Source organism: Puma concolor, chromosome B2 (assembly GCF_028749965.1).
Source record: "Puma concolor isolate L17-30 chromosome B2, mPumCon1.1.hap2, whole genome shotgun sequence".
Lineage (NCBI taxonomy): Eukaryota > Metazoa > Chordata > Mammalia > Carnivora > Felidae > Puma > Puma concolor.
In genome coordinates this window covers 30,934,067-30,957,475 of record NC_141671.1, presented here as the reverse complement: position 1 = coordinate 30,957,475, position 23,409 = coordinate 30,934,067, and the positions used below count along the sequence as shown (strand labels likewise).

At 42.0% G+C, this 23,409-nt stretch overlaps 1 protein-coding gene across 1 annotated transcript in view; it reads left to right on the top strand.

Annotated features, from left to right (window-relative positions):
- Positions 1-20,115, top strand: part of LOC112853671 (patr class I histocompatibility antigen, A-2 alpha chain-like) — a 35,956-nt gene extending 15,841 nt beyond the window's left edge. The window contains exons 8-11 of the transcript XR_015250725.1: positions 18,796-18,828; positions 18,966-19,013; positions 19,176-19,214; positions 19,959-20,115. The gene's annotated coding sequence lies outside the window, so the exon portion shown is untranslated. The remainder of the gene's footprint in view (positions 1-18,795; positions 18,829-18,965; positions 19,014-19,175; positions 19,215-19,958) is intronic.
- Positions 20,116-23,409: the final 3,294 nt, after the last annotated feature.

The window sequence follows — 23,409 nt, the reverse complement described above, 5'->3', positions numbered from 1 at the left end:
TTCCAGGTAGGTACACCTGTTTGCATTTCCACAAGCAGAGTAAGAGGACTCCTCTTTCTCCTATCCATGCCAACACCTGTTGTTTCTTTGTTATTAATTCTAGCCATTTTGACAGGTGTGAGATGGTATCTCATGGTGGTTTTGATTTGTATTTCCCTGATGATGAGTGATATTGAGCATCTTTTCATGTGTCTGATGGCCATCTGTATGTCTTCTTTGGACAAGTGTCTATTCATGTCCTCTGCCCATTTCGTAACTGGATTATTTGTCTTTTGGGTGTTGAGTCTGGTAAGTTCCTTATAGATTTTTGATACTAACCCTTTATCCAATATGTCATATGCAAATATCTTATCCCATTATGTAGGCTGCCTTTAATTTTTGTTGATTGTTTCCTTCACTGTGCAGAAGCTTTTGATCTTGATGAAGTCGTAATAGTTCATGTTTGCTTTTGTTTCCCTTGCCTCTGTGTCTAGTTAGAAGTTGCTCTGTCTGAGGTCAAAGAGGTTGCTGCCTGTGTTCTCCTCTAGGATTTTGATGGTTTCCTGTCTCACATTCAGGTCTTTCATCCATTTTTAGTTTATTTTTGTGTATGGCATAAGGAAGCGGTCCAGTTATGTTCTGCATGTTGCTGTCCAGTTTTCTCAACACCGTCTGTTGAAAAAACTGCCTTTTTTTCCATTGGATAGTCTTTCCTGTTTTGCTGAAGATTAGTTGACCATATATTTGTGGGTCCATTTCTGGGTTCTCTATTCTGTTCCATTGATCTATAAGTTTGTTTTTGTGAGAGTACCATACTGTCTTGATGATTACAGCTTTGTAATATAACTTGAAGTCTGGAATCATGATACTTCCAGCTTTGCTTTTCTTTTTCAGAATTTCTTTGGCTATTCAGGGTCTTTTTTGGTTCTATACAATTTTAGGATTGTTTTTTCTATTTCTGTGAATAATGCTGGTGATGTTTTGATAGGGATCACATTAAATGTGTAGATTGCTTTGGGTAGTATAGACATTTTAACAATGTTTGTACTTCTAATCCATGAGCATGGAATGTTTTTCCATTTCTTTATGTCCTCTTCAATTTTTTCATAAGTGTTCTGTAGTTTAAGAGTTCAGATATTTTCCCTTTTGGGTTAGGTACCTTATGGTTTTTGGTGCAATTATAAATGGGATCGATTTCTTGATTTCTCTTTCTGATGCTTCATTACTTGTGTATAGAAACACAACAGTGGGGTGCTGGGTGGCTCAGCCAGTTAAGCGTCCAACTCTTGATTTAGGCTCAGTCATGATCTTATGGTTGTGAGATCAAGCCCTGTGTTGGGTTCTGTGCTGAGCATGTAGCCTTCTTGGGATTCTCTTTCCTCTCTCTCTCTCTCTCTCTCTCTCTCTCTCCCTCTGCTCCTCTCCCCTGCTAGCACTTTCTCTCCCTAAAAGAAAAAAAAACCCCAAAAAACAAAACAAAAAAAGAAATGCATCATATTTCTATACGTTGATTTTACATCTTGTGACTGCTGAATTCTAGCAATTTTTGGTGGAGTCTTTCAGGTTTTCTACATGGAGTATCAGGTCATCTGTAAATAGTGAAAATTTGACCTTTCTTTCTTTCTTTCTTTCTTTCTTTCTTTCTTTTTCTTTCTTTCTTCTTGTTTTTTTCAATATATGAAGCTTATTGTCAAATTGGTTTCCATACAACACCCAGTGCTCATCCCAAAAGGTGCCCTCCTCACTACCCACCACCCACCCTCCCCTCCCCCCCCACCCCCATCAACCCTCAGTTTGTTCTCAGTTTTTGAGAGTCTCTTATGCTTTGGCTCTCTCCCACTCTAACCTCTTTTTTTTTTCCTCTCCCTCCCCCATGGGTTTCTGTTAAGTTTCTCAGGATCCACATAAGACTGAAAACATATGGTATCTGTGTTTCTCTGTATGGCTTATTTCACTTAGCATCACACTCTCCAGTTCCATCCACGTTGCTACAAAGGGCCATATTTCATTCTTTCTCATTGCCACATAGTACTCCATTGTGTATATAAGCCACAATTTCTTTATCCATTCATCAGTTGATGGACATTTAGGCTCTTTCCATAATTTGGCTATTGTTGAGAGTGCTGCTATAAACATTGGGGTACAAGTGCCCCTATGCATCAGTACTCCTGTATCCCTTGGGTAAATTCCTAGCAGTGCTACTGCTGGGTCATAGGCTAGGTCTATTTTTAATTTTCTGAGGAACCTCCACACTGTTTTCCAGAGTCGCTGCACCAGTTTTCATTCCCACCAACAGTGCAAGAGGGTTCCCATTTCTCCACATCCTCTCCAGCATCTATCTTTCTTTCTTTCTTTCTTTCTTTCTTTCTTTCTTTCTTTCTTTCTTTCTTTCTTTCTTTCTTTCTTTCTTCTTCTTCTTCTTCTTCTTCTTCTTCTTCTTCTTCTTCTTCTTCTTCTTCTTTCTTTCTTTCTTTCTTTCTTTCTTTCTTTCTTTCTTTCTTTCTTTCTTTCTTTCTTTCTTTCTTTCTTTCTTTCCTTCTTTCTTTCTTGTCTTATTGCTGAGGCTAAGACTTCCAGTACTATCTTAAATTGTAATGGTGAAAGTGGACATCCCTGTCTTATTCCTGACTGTAGAGGAACTGTAGAGACTGTTTATCCCCATTGAGGATGATATTATCTGTGGGTTTTTTGTATATGAACTTTATGATGTTGAGGTATGTTCCATCTATACTTTCTTTGTTGAAGGTTTTTTCTCAAGAATGGATGCTGTACAAGCGCCTGGGTGGCTCAGTCAGTTAAGCTTCAACTTTGGCTCAGCTCACAATCTTGCAGTTTACGAGTTCAATCTCCGCATCAGGCTCTGTACTGACAGCGTGGAGCCTGGAGCCTGCTTCGGATTCTGTGTCTCCCTCTCTCTCTGCCCCTTCCCTGCTCACACTCTTTCTCTCAAAAATGAATAAGCAGTAAAAAATATTAAAAAAAAAGGAATGTATACTGTATTTTGTCAAATCCTTTTTCTGAATCTATTGACAGCATCATATGGTTCTTATCCTTTCTTTTATTAATGTGGTGCATCACATTGATTGATTTGTGAATATTGAACCACCTCTGCACCCCAGGAGTAAATCCTACTTGACCATGGTGAGTAATTCTTTTAATGTTGGATTCAATTTGCTAATATCTTGCTGAGAACTTTTGCATCCATGTTTATCATGGATATTGGTCTGAAATTCTCCTTTGTAGTGGGGTTTTTGTCTGGTTTTGGAATCAATATAATGCTGTCCTCATAAAAGGTGTTTGGAAGTTTTCCTTCCATTTCTATTGTTTGGAACCGTTTGAGAAGAATAGGTATTAACTCTTCTTTAAATGTTTGGTAGAATTCCCCCGGGAAGCCATGTGGTCTTGGACTATTGTTTGTTGGGTAATTTGTGATTAATGATCAATATCTTTGCTGGTTATGGGTTTGATCAAATTTTCTTCTTGTTTCAGTTGTGGTAGTTTGTATGTTTCTAGGAATATATCATTTCTTCCAGATAGCCCAATTTGTTGGCGCATAAATTTTCCTAGTATTCTCTTGTGATTGTATTTCTGTGGTGTTGGTTGTGATCTCTCCTCTTTCATTCATGGTTTTGTTTATTTGGGTCCTTTCTCTCTCTCATAAGTCTGACTAGAGGTTTATCAATTTTATTAATTCTTTTAGCCCCTAGAGTGAAAGCTTCAGGACATGTGTTTACCTTACACCCAGTCACTCCTCAGGACACTCTTCAGAAGCTGGTCTGTGTTGCGATCTATTCACCTCCTGAACACTGCTGGTTCAGAGTTTCCTGGGTACCTGAAGGGTGTTACACCGGTATGGAACTCAGTATGGAAAACTGTAATCCTTAAATTTCTGTATGCTTTAACTTTCTTCTTTATAAGTCTTGGCTTTATAGTAATAAAATTGTTTTAATTAAAAAATAATTCTTCCAAAGAACCAGCTCTTAGTTTCATTGATCTGTTCTACTCTTTGTTTGCTTCTATATCACTTATTTTTCTCCTAATCTTTATTATTTCCTCTTTTTCTGCTGGCTCTACACTTCATTTGCTCTTCTTTTTCTAGCTCCTTTAGGTGTAAAGTTAGGTTGTGTTTTGCTTCTTGAGGTAGGCCTTATTGCAATATACTTCCCTCTTAGGACCACCTATGCTGCATCCCAAAGGTTTTGGACTGTCATGTTTTCATTTTCACTTGCTTCCATGTATTTTTAAAATTTCTTCTTTAATTTCTTGGTTAACCCATTCATTCTTTAGTAGGATATTCTTTAATCTCTATGTATTTGTGGTCTTTCTAAATTTTTTCTTGTGGTTGACTTCAAGTTTCATAGTGTTGTGGTCTTAAAATGTGCATGGTATGATCTTAATCTTTTGTACTTGTTGAGGGCTGATTTGTGACCCAGTATGTGATCTATTCTGGAGAATGTTCTTTGTGCACTCGAAAAGAATGTGTATTCTGCTGCTTTAGGATGGAATGTTCTGAATATATCTGTTAGGTCCATCTAGTCCAGGGTGTCATTCAAAGCCGTTGTTTCCTTGTTGATCTTCTACTTGGGTGATCTGTCCATTGTTGTAAGTGGGATGTTAAAGTCCCTTACTATTATTGTGTTATTATCAATGAGATTTTCAATGGTTAGTATTAATTGATTTATATATTTGGGTGTTCCAAGTTAGGGGGCATAATATTTATAATTATTAGATCTTCTTGATGGATAGACCCTTTAATTATGATATAGTGCCCTTCTTCATCTCTTGTTACAATTTTTGTTTTTTTTTTTGTTTGTTTGTTTTTTGTTTTTTTTTTGTTTTTTTTATTTATATATGAAATTTATTGTCAAATTGGTTTCCATACAACACCCAGTGCTCATCCCAAAAGGTGCCCTCCTCAATACCCATCACCCACCCTCTCCTCCCTCCCACCCCCCATCAACCCTTAGTTTGTTCTCAGTTCTCAACAGTCTCTTATGCTTTGGCTCTCTCCCACTCTAACCTCTTTTTTTTTTTTTCCTTCCCCTCCCCCATGGGTTCCTGTTAAGTTTCTCAGGATCCACATAAGAGCGAAACCATATGGTATCTGTCTTTCTCTGTATGGCTTATTTCACTTAGCATCACACTCTCCAGTTCCATCCACGTTGCTACAAAAGGCCATATTTCATTTTTTCTCATTGCCACGTAGTATTCCATAGTGTATATAAACCACAATTTCTTTATCCATTCATCAATTGATGGACATTTAGGCTCTTTCCATAATTTGGCTATTGTTGAGAGTGCTGCTATGAACATTGGGGTACAAGTGCCCCTATGCATCAGTACTCCTGTGTCCCTTGGATAAATTCCTAGCAGTGCTATTGCTGGGTCATAGGGTAGGTCTATTTTTAATTTTCTGAGGAACCTCCACACTGCTTTCCAGAGCAGCTGCACCAATTTGCATTCCCACCAACAGTGCAAGAGGGTTCCCGTTTCTCCACATCCTCTCCAGCATCTATAGTCTCCTGATTTGTTCATTTTGGCCACTCTGACTGGCGTGAGGTGATACCTGAGTGTGGTTTTGATTTGTATTTCCCTGATAAGGAGCGACGTTGAACATCTTTTCATGTGCCTGTTGGCCATCCGGATGTCTTCTTTAGACAAGTGTCTATTCATGTTCTGCCCATTTCTTCACTGGGTTATTTGCTTTTCGGGTGTGGAGTTTGGTGAGCTCTTTATAGATTTTGGATACTAGCCCTTTGTCCGATATGTCATTTGCAAATATCTTTTCCCATTCCGTTGGTTGCCTTTTAGTTTTGTTGGTTGTTTCCTTTGCTGTGCAGAAGCTTTTTATCTTCATAAGGTCCCAGTAATTCACTTTTGCTTTTAATTCCCTTGCCTTTGGGGATGTGTCGAGGAAGAGATTGCTACGGCTGAGGTCAGAGAGGTCTTTTCCTGCTTTCTCCTCTAAGGTTTTGATGGTTTCCTGTCTCACATTCAGGTCCTTTATCCATTTTGAGTTTATTTTTGTGAATGGTGTGAGAAAGTGGTCTAGTTTCAACCTTCTGCATGTTGCTGTCCAGTTCTCCCAGCACCATTTGTTAAAGAGACTGTCTTTTTTCCATTGGATGTTCTTTCCTGCTTTGTCAAAGATGAGTTGGCCATACGTTTGTGGGTCTAGTTCTGGGGTTTCTATTCTATTCCATTGGTCTATGTGTCTGTTTTTGTGCCAATACCATGCTGTCTTGATGATGACAGCTTTGTAGTAGAGGCTAAAGTCTGGGATTGTGATGCCTCCTGCTTTGGTCTTCTTCTTCAAAATTACTTTGGCTACTCGGGGCCTTTTGTGGTTCCATATGAATTTTAGGATTGCTTGTTCTAGTTTCGAGAAGAATGCTGGTGCAATTTTGATTGGGATTGCATTGAATGTGTAGATAGCTTTGGGTAGTATTGACATTTTGACAATATTTATTCTTCCAATCCATGAGCAGGGAATGTCTTTCCATTTCTTTAAATCTTCTTCAATTACCTTCATAAGCTTTCTATAGTTTTCAGCATACAGATCCTTTACATCTTTGGTTAGATTTATTCCTAGGTATTTTATGCTTCTTGGTGCAATTGTGAATGGGATCAGTTTCTTTATTTGTCTTTCTGTTGCTTCATTGTTAGTGTATAAGAATGCAACTGATTTCTGTACATTGATTTTGTATCCTGCAACTTTGCTGAATTCACGTATCAGTTCTAGCAGACTTTGGGTGGAGTCTATCGGATTTTCCATGTATAATATCATGTCATCTGCAAAAAGCGAAAGCTTGACTTCATCTTTGCCAATTTTGATGCCTTTGATTTCCTTTTGTTGTCTGATTGCTGATGCTAGAACTTCCAGCACTATGTTAAACAACAGCGGTGAGAGTGGGCATCCCTGTCGTGTTCCTGATCTCAGGGAAAAAGCTCTCAGTTTTTCCCCGTTGAGGATGATGTTAGCTGTGGGCTTTTCATAAATGGCTTTTATGATCTTTAAGTATGTTCCTTCTATCCCGACTTTCTCAAGGGTTTTTATTAAGAAAGGGTGCTGGATTTTGTCAAAGGCCTTTTCTGCATCGATTGACAGGATCATATGGTTCTTCTCTTTTTTTTTTGTTAATGTGATGTATCACGTTGATTGATTTGCGAATGTTGAACCAGCCCTGCATCCCAGGAATGAATCCCACTTGATCATGGTGAATAATTCTTTTTATATGCCGTTGAATTCGATTTGCTAGTATCTTATTGAGAATTTTTGCATCCATATTCATCAGGGATATTGGCCTGTAGTTCTCTTTTTTTTACTGGGTCTCTCTGTCTGGTTTAGGAATCAAAGTAATACTGGCTTCATAGAATGAGTCTGGAAGTTTTCCTTCCCTTTCTATTTCTTGGAATAGCTTGAGAAGGATAGGTATTATCTCTGCTTTAAACGTCTGGTAGAACTCCCCTGGGAAGCCATCTGGTCCTGGACTCTTATTTGTTGGGAGATTTTTGATAACCGATTCAATTTCTTCGCTGGTTATGGGTCTGTTCAAGCTTTCTATTTCCTCCTCATTGAGTTTTGGAAGAGTGTGGGTGTTCAGGAATTTGTCCATTTCTTCCAGGTTGTCCAATTTGTTGGCATATAATTTTTCATAGTATTCCCTGATAATTGTTTGTATCTCTGAGGGATTGGTTGTAATCATTCCATTTTCATTCATGATTTTATCTATTTGGGTCATCTCCCTTTTCTTTTTGAGAAGCCTGGCTAGAGGTTTGTCAATTTTGTTTATTTTTTCAAAAAACCAACTCTTGGTTTCGTTGATCTGCTCTACAGTTTTTTTAGATTCTATATTGTTTATTTCTGCTCTGATCTTTATTATTTCTCTTCTTCTGCTGGGTTTAGGCTGCCTTTGCTGTTCTGCTTCTATTTCCTTTAGGTGTGCTGTTAGATTTTGTATTTGGGATTTTTCTTGTTTCTTGAGATAGGCCTGGATTGCAATGTATTTTCCTCTCAGGACTGCCTTCGCTGAGTCCCAAAGCGTTTGGATTGTTGTATTTTCATTTTCGTTTGTTTCCATATATTTTTTAATTTCTTCTCTAATTGCCTGGTTGACCCACTCATTCGTTAGTAGGGTGTTCTTTAACCTCCATGCTTTTGGAGGTTTTCCAGACTTTTTTCTGTGGTTGATTTCAAGCTTCATAGCATTGTGGTCTGAAAGTATGCATGGTATGATTTCAATTCTTGTAAACTTATGAAGGGCTGTTTTGTGACCCAGTATATGATCTATCTTGGAGAATGTTCCATGTGCACTCGAGAAGAAAGTATATTCTGTTGCTTTGGGATGCAGAGTTCTAAATATATCTGTCAAGTCCATCTGATCCAATGTCTCATTCAGGGCCCTTGTTTCTTTATTGACCGTGTGTCTAGATGATCTATCCATTTCTGTAAGTGGGGTGTTAAAGTCCCCTGCAATTACCACATTCTTATCAATAAGGTTGCTTATGTTTATGAGTAATTGTTTTATATATTTGGGGGCTCTGGTATTCGGCGCATAGACATTTATAATTGTTAGCTCTTCCTGATGGATAGACCCTGTCACTATTATATAATGTCCTTCTTCATCTCTTGTTACAGCCTTTAATTTAAAGTCTAGTTTGTCTGATATAAGTATGGCTACTCCAGCTTTCTTTTGGCTTCCAGTGGCATGATAAATGGTTCTCCATCCCCTCACTCTCAATCTAAAGGTGTCCTCGGGTCTAAAATGAGTCTCTTGTAGACAGCAAATAGATGGGTCTTGTTTTTTTATCCATTCTGATACCCTATGTCTTTTGGTTGGCGCATTTAATCCATTTACATTCAGTGTTATTATAGAAAGATATGGGTTTAGAGTCATTGTGATGTCTGTATGTTTTATGCTTGTAGTGATGTCTCTGGTACTTTGTCTCACAGGGTCCCCCTTAGGATCTCTTGTAGGGCTGGTTTAGTGGTGACAAATTCCTTCAGTTTTTGTTTGTTTGGGAAGACCTTTATCTCTCCTTCTATTCTAAATGACAGACTTGCTGGATAAAGGATTCTCGGCTGCATATTTTTTCTGTCTAGCACACTGAAAATCTCGTGCCAATTCTTTCTGGCCTGCCAAGTTTCAAAAGAGAGATCAGTCACGAGTCTTATAGGTCTCCCTTTATATGTGATGGCACGTTTACCCCTTGCTGCTTTCAGAATTTTCTCTTTATCCTTGTATTTTGCCAGTTTCACTATGATATGTCGTGCAGAAGATCGATTCAAGTTACGTCTGAAGGGAGTTCTCTGTGCCTCTTGGATTTCAATGCCTTTTTCCTTCCCCAGTTCAGGGAAGTTCTCAGCTATTATTTCTTCAAGTACCCCTTCAGCACCTTTCCCTCTCTCTTCCTCCTCTGGGATACCAATTATGCGTATATTATTTCTTTTTAGTGTATCACTTAGTTCTCTAATTTTCCCCTCATACTCCTGGATTTTTTTATCTCTCTTTTTCTCAGCTTCCTCTTTTTCCATAACTTTATCTTCTAGTTCACCTATTCTCTCCTCTGCCTCTTCAATCCGAGCCGTGGTGGTTTCCATTTTGTTACGCATTTCGTTTAAAGCGTTTTTCAGCTCCTCGTGACTGTTCCTTAGTCCCTTGATCTCTGTAGCAAGAGATTCTCTGCTGTCAGCTATACTGTTTTCAAGCCCAGCGATTAATTTTATGACTATTATTCTAAATTCACTTTCTGTTATATTATTTAAATCCTTTTTGATCAGCTCATTAGCTGTTGTTATTTCCTGGAGATTCTTCTGAGGGGAATTCTTCTGCTTGGTCATTTTGGATAGTCCCTGGCGTGGTGAGGACCTGCAGGGCACTTCCCCTGTGCTGTGGTGTATAACTGGAGTTGGTGGGCGGAGCCGCAGTCAGACCTGATGTCTGCCCCCAGCCCACCGCTGGGGCCACAGTCAGACTGGTGCGTGCCTTCTCTTCCCCTCTCCTAGGGGTGGGATTCTTTGTGGGTTGGGGTGGCCTGTCTGGGCTACTTGCACACTGCCAGGCTTGTGATGCTGGGGATCTGGCGTCTTAGCTGGGGTGGGTAGGCAAGGTGCACAGGGGCAGGAGGGGCAGGCTTAGCTTGCTTCTCCTTAGGTGATCCACTTCAGGAGGGGCCCTGTGGCAGCAGGAGGGAGTCAGATCTGCTGCCGGAGGTTTGGCTCCGCAGAAGCGCAGAGTTGGGTGTTTGCGCGCGGAGCGAGCAAGTTCCCTGGCAGGAACTGGTTCTCTTTGGGATTTTGGCTGGGGGATGGGCGGGGGAGATGGCGCTGGCGAGCGCCTTTGTTCCCCACCAAACTGAGCTCTGTCGTCCGGGGGCTCAGCAGCTCTCCTTCCCTTTGTCCTCCAGCCTTCCCGCTTTCTGAGCAGAGCTGTTAACTTATGACCTCCCAGACGCTAAGTCGCGCTTGCTGTCGGAACACAGTCCGTCAGGCCCCTCCGCTTTTTGCAAGCCAGACTCGGGGGCTCTGCTTGGCCGGCGAGCCGCCCCTCCGCCCCGGCTCCCTCCCGCCAGTCCGTGGAGCGCGCACCGCCTCGCCGCCCTTCCTACCCTCTTCCGTGGGCCTCTCGTCTGCGCTTGGCTCCGGCGACTCCGTTCTGCTAATCCTCTGGCGGTTTTCTGGGTTATTTAGGCAGGTGTAGGTGGAATCTAAGTGATCAGCAGGACGCGCGGTGAGCCCAGCGTCCTCCTACGCCGCCATCTTCCCTCTCCTCTACAATTTTTGTTTTAAAATCTAGTTTGTCTGATATAAGTACAGCTACTCTGGCTTTCTTTTGATGTCTGTTAACATGATAGATGGTTCTCCATCTCCTCAGTTTCAATTTGTAGGTGTCTTTAGGTCTAAAATGAGTCTCTTGTAGGTAGCATATAGATGGATCTTGTATTTTTTATCCATTCTGATACCCTATGTTTTTTGATTGGTACATTTAGTCCACTTATATTCAGAGTAATTATTGATAGATATGAACTTGGCCACTGCCATACGGTGTTTCTGGTGATGTTCTCTGTTCCTTTCTAGCCTTTGTTGCTTTTGGTCTTTCTTTCCCACTCAAAGCATCCTCTTTCCCCTTTAACATGTCTTGCAGGGCTGGTTTAGTGATCACAAACTCCTTTAGATTTTGTTTGTCTGAGAATCTGTTTATCTCTCCTATTCTGAATGACAGCCTTGCTGGATAAAGTATTCTTGGCTGCATGTTTTCCCCATTCAGCACCTTGAATATATCATGGCACTCCCTTCTGGCCTGCCAAGTTTCTGTGAACAGACCTACTGCAAATCTGATTTGTCTTTTCTTGTAGGTTAATGACTTTTTTCTATTGCTGCTTTCAGGATTCTTTTCTTGTCTGTGTATTTTGTGAATTTGACTATGATATGTCTTGGTGTGGGCCAGCTTTTATTCATTTTGATGGGAGTTCTCTGTGCTTCTTGAATTTTGATGTCTGTTTTCTTCCCCAGATTAGGGAACTTTTCAGCTATCATTGCTCAAATAAACCTTCTCCCCCCTTTCATTCTGTTCTTCTTCAGGGACCCCTATGATACCAATATTAATACATCTTAAGGGATCACTGAGTTCCCTAAGTCTACATTCATGATCTAATACTTGTCTTTACCTCTTCTTTTCAGCTTCATTATTTTCCATAATTTTTCTTCTATATCACTGATTTTTTTCCTCTGCTTCGTCCATCCTTGTTGTAATTGTGTCCAGCCAATTTTGCATATCAGGTATAGTACTTTTTATTTTGGCCTGAGTAGTTTTTAGTTATTTTATCTCTTCAGTAAGGGACTGTCTAGTGTTTTCTATGCTTTTTCAAGGCCAGCTAGTATCTTTATGATTGTTGTTTTCAATTCTAGTTCAGGCATCTTATATCAGTTTTCATTAAACCCCTGGCCATTACTTCTCCCTGTTCTTTCTTTTGGGGTGAATCCCTCCATCTTGTCATTTTTTCTAGGTCACTTCTTTTTTGTGTGAATGTTAGGAAAGTCTGTTATATTCCTGCTCCTGAGAATAGTGGCTATATTAAGAAGAGGTCTTATACCGTCTTGGGCCTGGTGCTTCAGGAGGTGTTTCAGATTGTGCATTCTGCTGTTGTGTTTTGGCTGTTCCTTCCCTCAAGTCAGTCCTCTGCAGAGTTTCTTCTTGCCTGTGTGTGGGGTGTTTGGACCTTGTCCACTGTGTGGCAAATTTTAACCAGGTATGTTTTGGTCTGCTTGGTAGAAGAAGCTAGATCCTGTTTCCCCTAGAGCTGAATCTTTGAAGCACTCTATGATCATAGACTTGGTGCGTGCCAGGGGTTTGTGCTGGTATTCTGGGGGAGGGGCCTGCTGCACTGATTCTCTGGTGGACATGCCCTTCGTGGAAATGCACCTGCAGGACACAGGGGGATGGGGCTTTGTGTAAGCCTTCACTGGGGGGTACTGTGTTGCTCACTGAAGTCAGTCAGTGCTGATGGGGGGGGGATGGCATCGTTCTGTTCTCTCCTCCAGGGAACAGGGAGTTCATGCCTGCCAGTCTTCAGGAAACCCCCACAGAAAAGCACACAATGACCCCTCTTGTGTCCCTGGTTTCCATCAGATCTCTGCCTTCACCCTGTCTGTGTCTAAGCTGTCTGTCTACCAGGCTGCACAGTACTCCCATGTTTCATCTCAGGCATGCAGCTGGGTTTCAAAACTCCAGATTTTAAGGATTTGTACAGCTCAGACTCATACTGAGCCTCTGAGGGAGGATCTTGCCACACTGTGATCTGTGCTGGTTTGTCCAGAAAACAGTTGCATGAATGCACAGAGGTTTGGCGTTTATGGTAAAGTGCAGCAAAAAGCTGGTACCAAGGTTTGCTGCCTTCAACCGGTGTCTTTGTTCCTATGCTAGTGAACAGGGCAGCACTTTGGTGGTGCTAGTTCTTTTGTCCTTGGAGATGCCATGCCACTACTCCCAAATATACTCCTAGAAAGGCAACTGTTTCAACCTGAGCGATCCAAGGGATCCTCAGACTACACTGTCTGCTCCTGGGTCTCCACCCTCCTTCCCTTCCAGAGCACTACTGAGCCTGCCAGGCAAGACCCCAGTGATGGTGCAGATTTCTAAAACCTCAGAATTTGAGCTCCACTGCTTGTAAAAACTTGCAATAGTGAGCCCCTCTCCTTTGGTTTTGGGGAAGTGTTTTTCTTTCTTTCTTTTTTTTTTTCAACGTTTATTTATTTTTGGGACAGAGAGAGACAGAGCATGAACGGGGGAGGGGCAGAGAGAGAGGGAGACACAGAATCGGAAACAGGCTCCAGTCTCTGAGCCATCAGCCCAGAGCCTGACGCGGGGCTCGAACTCCCGGACCGCGAGATTGTGACCTGGCTGAAGTCGGACGCTTAACCGACTGTGCCACCCAGGCGCCCCGGGAAGTGTTTTTCGTGTGCAATCCCCTGCGCGTGCTTTCTCTCTCTCTCTGTCTGGCTCCTCTCTTCGTGACCAGGACTCTCTCCCCTCTACAGCACCTGAAATTCTCCCCCCACCCCCATCAACTTTCCATAGCTCCTATCTTCCATGATGTGCTGTTTTTCTGCCTCTGGTTGTGTAGTCTTTAGATTAATTTCTTGGGTGTTCAGAATGATTTGATCTTTATCTAGCTGTGTTCAAGGGATAAGGTAAGCTTAGGGTTGCCCCTACTCCTCTCCCATCTTAACTCCTTCTCTTGCAAATTATATATCTGATAAGGGGTTAATACCCCAAAGATATAATTAACGCATACTGTTTAACATCAAACCTCCCAAACAATATGATTAAAAAATGGGCAGAAGATGGGGCATCTGAGTGGCTCAGTCAGTTAAGCATCCAGCTTCAGTTCAGGTCATGATCTCATGGTTCAGGAGTTAGAGCCCCGCGTTGAGTTCTGTGCTGACAGCTCAGAGCTTGGAGCCTGCTTCAGATTCTGTGTCTTCTTCTCTCTCTGCCCCTCCCCAACCTGCACTCTCTCTCTCTTTCTCTCTCTCTCTCTCTCAAAAAGTAACTAAACATTAAGAAAATTTAAAAAAAAATGGGCAGAGGATTTGAATAGACATTTTCCCATTGAAGCAGGCAAATAGCCAACACACAAATGAAAAGATGTTCAAAATCACTACTCATCAAAGAAATGCAAATCAAAACCACAATGAGATATCACCTCCCACCTGTCAGAATGGCCAACATTAACAACTCAGGCAACAACAGATGTTGGCAAAGATGCAGAGAAAGAGGATCTCTTTTGCACTGCTGTTGGGAATGCAAACTGGTGCAGCCACTCTGGAAAAGAGTATGGAGGTTCCTCAAAAAATCAAAAATAGAACTATCCTGCGACTCAGCAATTGCACTACTAGGTATTTATCCAAGGGATACAGGTGTGCTGTTTTGAAGGGGCACATGCTATAAACCAAAGTAGTCCTAAGAGGAAAGTATATTGCAACACAGGTCTTCCTCAAGAAGAAAGAAAGGCCTCAAATACCCAACCTAACCTTATACCTAAAGGAGTTAGAAAAGGAACAGAAAGCAAAGCCTAAAGCCAGCAGAAGGGAAATAATAAAGACTAGAGCAGAAATAAACAATATAGAAACAAACAAAACAAAATAAAACAACAACAAAATAACAGAAACAGATCAATGAAACTAAGCTGGTTATTCAAAAAAATTAATAAAATTGATAACCCCCTAGCTAGACTAATCAAAAAGAAGAGATATAACCCAAATAAATAAAACTGTGAATGAAAGAGGAGAGATAACAACCAACACCACGGAAATGCAAACAATTATAAGAGAATATTATGAACAATTATATGCCAACAAACTGGGAAATATGAAAGAAATGGATAAATTCCTAGAAACATACAACCTGCAAAAACTGAAACAAGAAGAAGTAGAAAATTTGAACAGATGCATAATTAGCAAATAAATTGAGTCAGTAATCAAAAATTTCCCAACAAACAACAGTCCAGGGCCAGATAGCTTCCCAGGGGAATTTTACCAAACATTTAAAGAAGAATTAATACCTATTCTTCTCAAACTGTTCCAAAAAATAGAAATGAAAGGAAAACTTCCAAACTCATTCTACAAGCTTAGCATTACCTTAATTCCAAAACCAGACAAAGACCCCACTAAAAAGGAGAATTACAGACCAATATCCCTGATGAAACTGGATGCAAAAATTTTCAACAAAACACTAGCAAATTGAATTCAACAGTACATTAAAAGAATTATTCACAATGACCCAGTGGAACTTATTCCTGGGCTGCAGGGCTGGTTCAATATTTGCAAATCCATCAAGGTGATGCACTCATTAATAAAAGCAAAGAACAATATGATCTCAATAGATGCAGAAAAAGCATTTGACAAAATACACCATCCTTTCTTGATAAAAACCCTCCAGAAAACAGGGATAGGAGGAACATACTTCAACATCATAAAGGCCATATATGAAAGACCCATTTGGAATTCTCTGTGTCTCTCTCTCTCTGCCTCTCCCCCACTCACTTTCTCTCTCAAAATAAATAAACAACAACAAAAATATTCTCTTTCCCTCTGCCCCCTCCCCAACTCGTGCAAGCACTGTCTCTAAAATTAAAATAAATCTTAAAAGTAAAATACAACTAAGAGGCACCTGGGTGGCTCAGCTGGTGAAGCATCTGACTTCAGCTCAGGTCATGATCTTGAGGTTCATGAGTTCTAGCCCTGAGTCAGGCTCTGTGCTGACACCTCAGAACCTGGAGCCTGCTTTGGATTCTGTGTCTCCCTCTCTCTCTGCCCCTCCGCTGCTTGCACCTCTGTCTCTGTCTCTGTCTCTGACTCTGTCTCTCTGTCTCAAAAATAAATAAAACATTTAAAAAAATCTAATAAAAAATAAAAACACAACTATGAATCCTCTATTTTATTCCCCCTTTGCTTCTTTGTTTTGTTTTTTAAATTTCACATATGAGTGAAATCAATAAACAAAGAGAAAAAGGGCGAGAGAGAGAAACAAAGAAATAGACTGTTAACTATACAGAACAGACTGATGGTTACCAGAGGGGAAGCGGGTGGGGGGATGGGTAAAATAGTTCGTGGGGATTAAGAATTACACTTGTGATGGGCACAGAGTGATGTATGGAACTGTTGAATCACTGTATTGTACACTGGAAACTAATATTACACAGTATATTAACTAAGTAGAATTTAAAACTTAAAAAAATTTTTTTAATGTTTATTTATTTTTGAGAGAGAGAGACAGAGTGTGAGATGGGGAGAGAACGAGAAAGACACAGAATCCAAAGCAGTCTCCAGGCGCTGAGCTGTCAGCACTTAGCCGACCCGGGGCTTAAACTCACAAGCTACAAGATAATGACCTGAGCTGAAGTTGGATGCTTAACCGAGTGAGCTACACAGGCGCCTCTAAATTAAAACTTAAAAAAAAAAATACAACCATAAAAGAGACACAAATATATATATATATATATATATATATATATATATATATATATATATATACAAATACATATATATGTGTGTGTGTGTATATATATATATATATATGTATATATATATTTAGAAAGTACAACTTAGGAGCTTTATGAGTCTGATTGCAATATTCTTAGATACATTTCTACACCAAGGGGCTAACTAAAATCACTACAACCAGAGTGAGGCCAGTGAACGAAGCTGAGTGGATCGCAGGTCACAAGTCTCCCTATCTCCCATGGGCAGGACAGCGTCTTCTCTAGACTCTGGATTGGAGCTTCCTCTGGAGGCCTCAGAATCCAACCCTGACCCTCCACCCAGGGAGACCCCGCAGGGATTCCTCCACTGTTGAATTGGAAACTGGTTGTGACCAATCACCACTCCCCATCATTGAGGCAGGCAGGCAGGCAGGCAGGCAGGGGGTGCTTCAAGGGAGTGGGACTATGTGCAGGGCTGACTTTGGGGGCATGGCCAGGGTCTCACCTTCCAGGTGACCTATGGTTGCCCGGTGGGTTCGTGGGTTCTTATGGACCCCTGCTCAGTAGACATTGGCAGTTCGCCTACAACTGTGCCTGAATAAGGACCTGTGTTCCTGAACCGTGGCGGACACACACAGATCACCTGCCGCAAGTGGCAGGCGGCCAGTGTGGCGGAGCACCAGAGGAACTACCTGGAGGTGACATGCATGCGTGGTATAGGCTCTGCAGGTACCTGGAGAAAGGGAAGGAAAGGTTGCAGCGCGCAGTTGGGAGAGACACCTCAGCACTTCTGCGATCTCTCCAGAGACTAGGGCTGTGCTCCCCGGAAGAGGGGAGGAAAATGGAATAGATGCCCGAATACCATAGGTCAGGAGTTGAGGGATTAAGCCTTGGCAGTTCAGATCCTCTGCCAGAAGAGTGACTAACTAGCCTAGGGGCCCAGCCCTTCTCTCAGAAACAATTAAGGGATCCAGTCCCCCAGGGATGGAGGAAGAAACCATCCATCCCTGCAATAACCAACTAGCAATACCCTCTGATTCTCTGTTAGCAGCTTTAAGAATTGCGGGGGACTTTCTCTCTTAGGCCTTGTTCTCTGCCCCATGTACTATGTGTTTGAACTTTTCTGAGTCACTCTGCTTCCACCCAGATCAGAACCAGAAATCCCTTTCTTCCCTCAGAGAGCTGTAGCCTCCTAGTCTGTCCTGTCTTGTCTTCATCCTAGAACTTTTCAAGGAATAAGAAATGATCTCAGGTCCCTGTGTCCAGGCTGGCATCTGGGTTTTGTGCTCCCTTCCCCCACTTCAGTTGCCACATCCATTCTCAGGATAGTCACATGAGTGCTGCTGGTGTGACGTATGACCAAAGCAAAATTTTTTTAATTTTCTGAGCTTTTTTCTCAGATTCCCCAAAGACACACATGACCTACCACCCCACCTCTGACATGAGGTGACCCTGAGGTTCTGGGCCTTGGGCTACCCTGCAGAGATCACTCTGACCTGGCAGCATGACAGGGAAGACCACACCCGGACACAGCGCTTGTGGACACCAGACTTTTGGGGGATGGGACCTTCCAGAAGGGGGCAGCTATGGTGGTGCCTTCTGGAGAGGAGCAGAGATACACATGCCACAGGCAGCATGGTGGAGCTGCCTAAGCCCCTCATGCTGAGACAGGATAAGGGGGGAGACCTGGACATAGACCCTCTTCTCAGAGGAATCAGGAGCTCTTGTGGAGAACTCCAGCAGGGTGGGGGCTGATGCCTGGGGTCAGGGCCCTCACCTTCCTTCCCCTTCCCAAAGTCACTTCTCAGCCCTCCATCCCCATCATGGGCATCATTGCTGGTCTGGTTCTCCTTGGAGCTGTGATCTGGCATTGCGATCTGGAGGAAGAAGAGCCCAGGTAGGGAAGAGGTGGGAGGATCTGAGTTTTCTGACTCCACTGCAGGGTTTCAAGTCCTGGTGGCAGATTGTCCTGCTTTGTTAATAGGAAGTACCATCCACATGCATGTGCTTGCTCATTCTGGAGCTGACTGCTAACACTCACACTTTTAGTAAATCACATGTGAAAGTGAAGGGCAAATTTTCACCCTAATGAATCTGATGATGGGGACCTGATTCCCAACAGTCATAGGACAGAAGGGAATTCCCCTGCTGAGGACAGACTCCAGAAGTGCAGTTGGTCTGGTCCACACACATGTACTTTTCTTATGTTTCTTGATCCTGCCTTGGGTATGGTTAAGAGTTCTGGAAACTTTCCTGGGATCCAGGACTAGGGAGATTCCTTTAGGACATCATGGCTTTCTCCCTGGCTTCTGTCATGATGTCTTCTTCCCACAGGAGGAAAAGGACTGAGCTACTCTCATGCTGCATGTAAGTATGGAGGGGGTGATCCCTGAAACCCTGGGATACTGTAGACAGGACCCCATGGGGAGCTCACCCCCCACCATAGCTCCTCCTTTAGTCTCATCTCCCGTGGCTCTGATCATGTCCTGTTTGTTCTACCCCAGGTGATGACAGTGCCCAGGGCTCTGATGTGTCTCTCACAACTCCTAAAGGTAAGGCCCTGAGAGACCTGAAGTGTGGGGTTGAGCAGAGGGGACACGACTGGGTTATGGGGGTTCTTTGAGTGGGACATTTTGAGCATATGGTGGGCTGCTCATAATGTCACCACTTAAAGCGACTGACTTGAACTTGTTCATGATTATTTTCTTTCACAGTGTGAGCCAGCCACCTTGTGGGGGACTAAGTAATACAAGGTTAGTTCTCAATCCCACTCCCCATTGTGACTTCAGGAATCTCTGACTGCACTTTCTTTCTGCAAAGTGTGTCTGAATGTGACTTAGCATAATGAGAGGAGGTGGAGAGACTGGCCCAACACGCTGCCCACCATGACACCTCCCCACATTGACCTTTGCCCCTTTCTAATCTGCTTTCTTGTTCTAGCAGAAGAAGCAGGACTAGATGTCTCTATCTCTGTCTTAACTTCACATTGCACTGAGTTGCAACATTTTTTATATTGAAAATAGGAATCTGAATATAAATTTGGGTTTTTTTTCCCACATTCTTATCATGGGGGGTTGATTGATGGGTTATTTAAAAGAGATGATTCCTTAAATTTGAGAACAGAAATAAATGGAAGCACTGAGAACCTTCCAGAATACACATGTTTGCTGTGCTTCGTCTGTTGCATGTGGTTACAGGAGAGGCTGTGAGGCACCAGCATGGATGGGACTGTGACCAGTTGGTGCTCAGTGCATTTTGGGCTTTGACATGGTCACTCCTAAGCAGAGTCATTTTCTCTGCTCCTTTGTCCTTGTCTCTTCAGTGGAACTTTGTCCCACCAGGATCTGTGATGACAGGGACTGGGACATCACCCAGGCCTGTACTGTGTCCAGGACAGAGGTAGTTTATGTGGCCAGGTCAGCCTAAGGTCAGGCTTGGGTTAGGCCCTCAGCCCCCATCTTTGAATTTTTGATTTTTTTTTCTTTGTTTCCTTAAAGGATTGTGCCCATTCCTGCTCTTATTTTGAGCAATGGGGAACACTTATAGACTGTGTGGTTATGAGAGATCCAAACACCAAGAGCTCCTGAGGCTTTGGGTTTGTCACATATGCCACTGTGGAGAAGGTGGATGCAGCCATGAATGCAAGACCACACAAGTTGGGGGGTGCCTGGGTGGCGCAGTCGGTTAAGCTCCGACTTCAGCCAGGTCACAATCTCGCGGTCCGTGAGTTCGAGCCCCGCGTCATGCTCTGGGCTGATGGCTCGGAGCCTGGAGCCTGTTTCCGATTCTGTGTCTCCCTCTCTCTCTGCGCCTCCCCCGTTCATGCTCTGTCTCTCTCTGTCCCAAAAATAAATAAACGTTGAAAAAAAAAAAAAAGACCACACAAGTTGGATGTAAGAGTTGTAGAACCAAGGAGGGCTGTCTCCAGAGAAGATTCTCACTTAACTGTGAAAAAGATTTTTGTCAGTGGCATTAAAGAAGATACTGAAGGACATCATGTAAGAGATTATTTTGAACAGTATGGGAAAATTGAAGTGATTGAAATCATGACTGACCGAGGCAGTGGCAAAAAGAGAGACTTTGCTTTTGTAACGTTTGATGACCATGACTCAGTAGACAAGATTGTCTACAACACCATACTGCGAATGGTCACAACTGTGAAGTAAGGAAAGCTCTATCTAAGCAAGAGATGGCTGGTGCTTCATCCAGCAAGGAGATCGAAGTGGTTCTGGAAACTTTGGTGGTGGTCATGGAGGTGGTTTTGGTGGGAATGACAACCTGATATGATAGTCTGTTATAGGATCCAGCTTTTGTCTACACCAGTTTATACTTACAAATAAGTGGAGTGGCATTGGAGGCCGGTGAAGTGACTACTCAAAATGTCTTTTCCCTGTGTTTGTTCTTACTAGATTTTTTTTTTATTTTAAAAAAAAAATTTTTTTTTTCAACGTTTAATTATTTTTGGGACAGAGAGAGACAGAGCATGAACGGGGGAGGGGCAGAGAGAGAGGGAGACACAGAATCGGAAACAGGCTCCAGGCTCTGAGCCATCAGCCCAGAGCCTGACGCGGGGCTCGAACTCCCGGACCGCGAGATCGTGACCTGGCTGAAGTCGGACGCTCAACCGACTGCGCCACCCAGGCGCCCCTGTTCTTACTAGATTTTAAAGATCCAGTCTGTGCACTGACATTTTATATTAATTTTTTATACTTCCTCATACTTGGATATATTTCTAAGGAAAGGATCCCTAACATTTATCCAGTTTTTTTTTGTTGTTGTTTATTTATTTTTGAAAGAGAGAGAGAGAGAGAGAGAGCATGCACAAACAGGGGAGGGGCAGAGATAGAAGTGGGACAGGGTATCTGAAGTGGGCTCTGCACTGACAGCAGTGAGCCCGAGGAGGGGCTCAAACCCATGAGCCATGATACCATGACTTGAGCCGAAGTGGTACACTCAACCGAGCCACCCAGGTGCCCCTAACATTTATCAGTTTTTACGTAACACCTCCAAAAAGCTTTTTTTTTTTTTTTTTAAATCTAGTTTCTTAGTTTAAAGATAGTTCTACTCAAATGTGGTCTACAAATAGCTGATCAGTAAATTGTTTAGTAGCCTCAAGGGAATAATATAAATCCTTATATTTTGCTTATAAGGAAACCTTTGTAGAGCTTTCCAGTTTACTTTCACTCTCAAGTTCTCATGGTGGGCTGGTAACAAAACATTGTAGACTGGCATAGACTAGCGTTGGCTCACAGACTACAGGTAGCTTTAGTTTAGATGGACTTGCATCCTAGCACCTGTCCTGGTCAGGTAAATACTAGTTATTATCATTATTTAAAATTTTTTTTTAACGTTTATTTATTATTGAGAGACAGAGAGGCACAGAGCATGAGCAGGGGAGGGGCCGAGAGATGGAGAGACATAGAATCTGAAGCAGGCTCCACGCTCTGAGTCGTCAGCACAAAACCCAACATGGGGCTCAAGTTCACAAACCGCGAGATCATGACCTGAGCCAAAGTCGGACGCTTAACTGACTGAGCCACCCAGGCGCCCCAAATACTAGTTATTATTAAGAAGTTAATGGGGTTCCATTTTCAGTAATGTGGTCTTTTTTAATTGCAGTATAGTTGACACACACTGTAACATTAGTTTCATGTGTACAACATAGTGATTTGACAACTCTACGTGATGCTATGCTCACCACAATGTATAGCTACCATCTGTTATCATACAATGCTATAACAATACCACTGACTATATTCTCTACTGTGAAAGCTGTAGCTTTCACCCCTGTGACTTAAATAAAAGCCTGTACCTCACAGTTCCCCTTCACCCATTTTGCCCTTCCCCCACTTACCTCCCCCTGACAACCATCAATTTGTTCTCTATGAGTTTGTTTCTACTTTTGTTTGTGTTTCATTTGTTCTGTTTTTTAGATTTCACAGGTAAGTGAATCATATGGTATTTTTCTTTTTCTGCCTGACTTATTTCACTTAACATAAGTCCATCCATGTTGCCAAAATGGCAAGATTTCACAATTTTATGGCTAAGTAATATTCCACTGCATATATACTCCACATCTTCCTTATTCATTCATCCATTGATGGACACTTAGGCTGTTTCCATATCTTAGCTATTGTAAATAATGCTACAATAAATATAGGATTGCATGTATCCCTTTGAATTAGCGTTTTTGCTTTTTCGGGTAAATACCCAGTAGTGGAATTATTGGATCATATGATATTCCTATTTTTAATTTTTCCACAATGGTTGTACCAGCTTACATTCCCACCAACAGTGTACAAGGGTTCCTTTTTCTCCACATCCTCACCAACACTTGTTATTTCCTGTCTTTTTTATTTGAGCCATTCTGACAGGTATGATATCTCACTGTGTTTTTGTTTCTTTTTTTTTTTAATTTATTTTTTTAATTTACATGCAAGTGAGTTAGCATATAGTGCAACAATGTTTTCAAGAGTATATTCCTTAATGCCCCTTACCCATTTAGCCCATCCCCCCCCACAATCCCTCCAGTAACCCTCTATTTGTTCTCCATATTTAAGAGTCTTTTATGTTTTGTCTCCCTCCTTGTTTTTATATTTTTGCTTCCCTTCCCTTATGTTCATCTATTCTGTGTCTTAAAATTCTCATATGAGTGAAGTCATATGATATTTGTCTTTCCCTGACTGACTAATTTTGCTTAGCATAATACCCTCTAGTTCCATCCACCCAGTTGCAAATGGCAATATTTCATTCTTTTTGATTGCCAAGTAATACTCCATTGTATATATATACCATGTCTTCTTTATCCCTTCATCCACTGATGGACATTTAGGCTCTTTTCATACTTTGGCTATTGTTGATAGTGCTGTTATAAACCCATTTTTCCTTGTTGATCTTCTGTTTAGGTTATCTGTCCATTGCTACAAATGGGGTGTGAAAGTCCCCTAC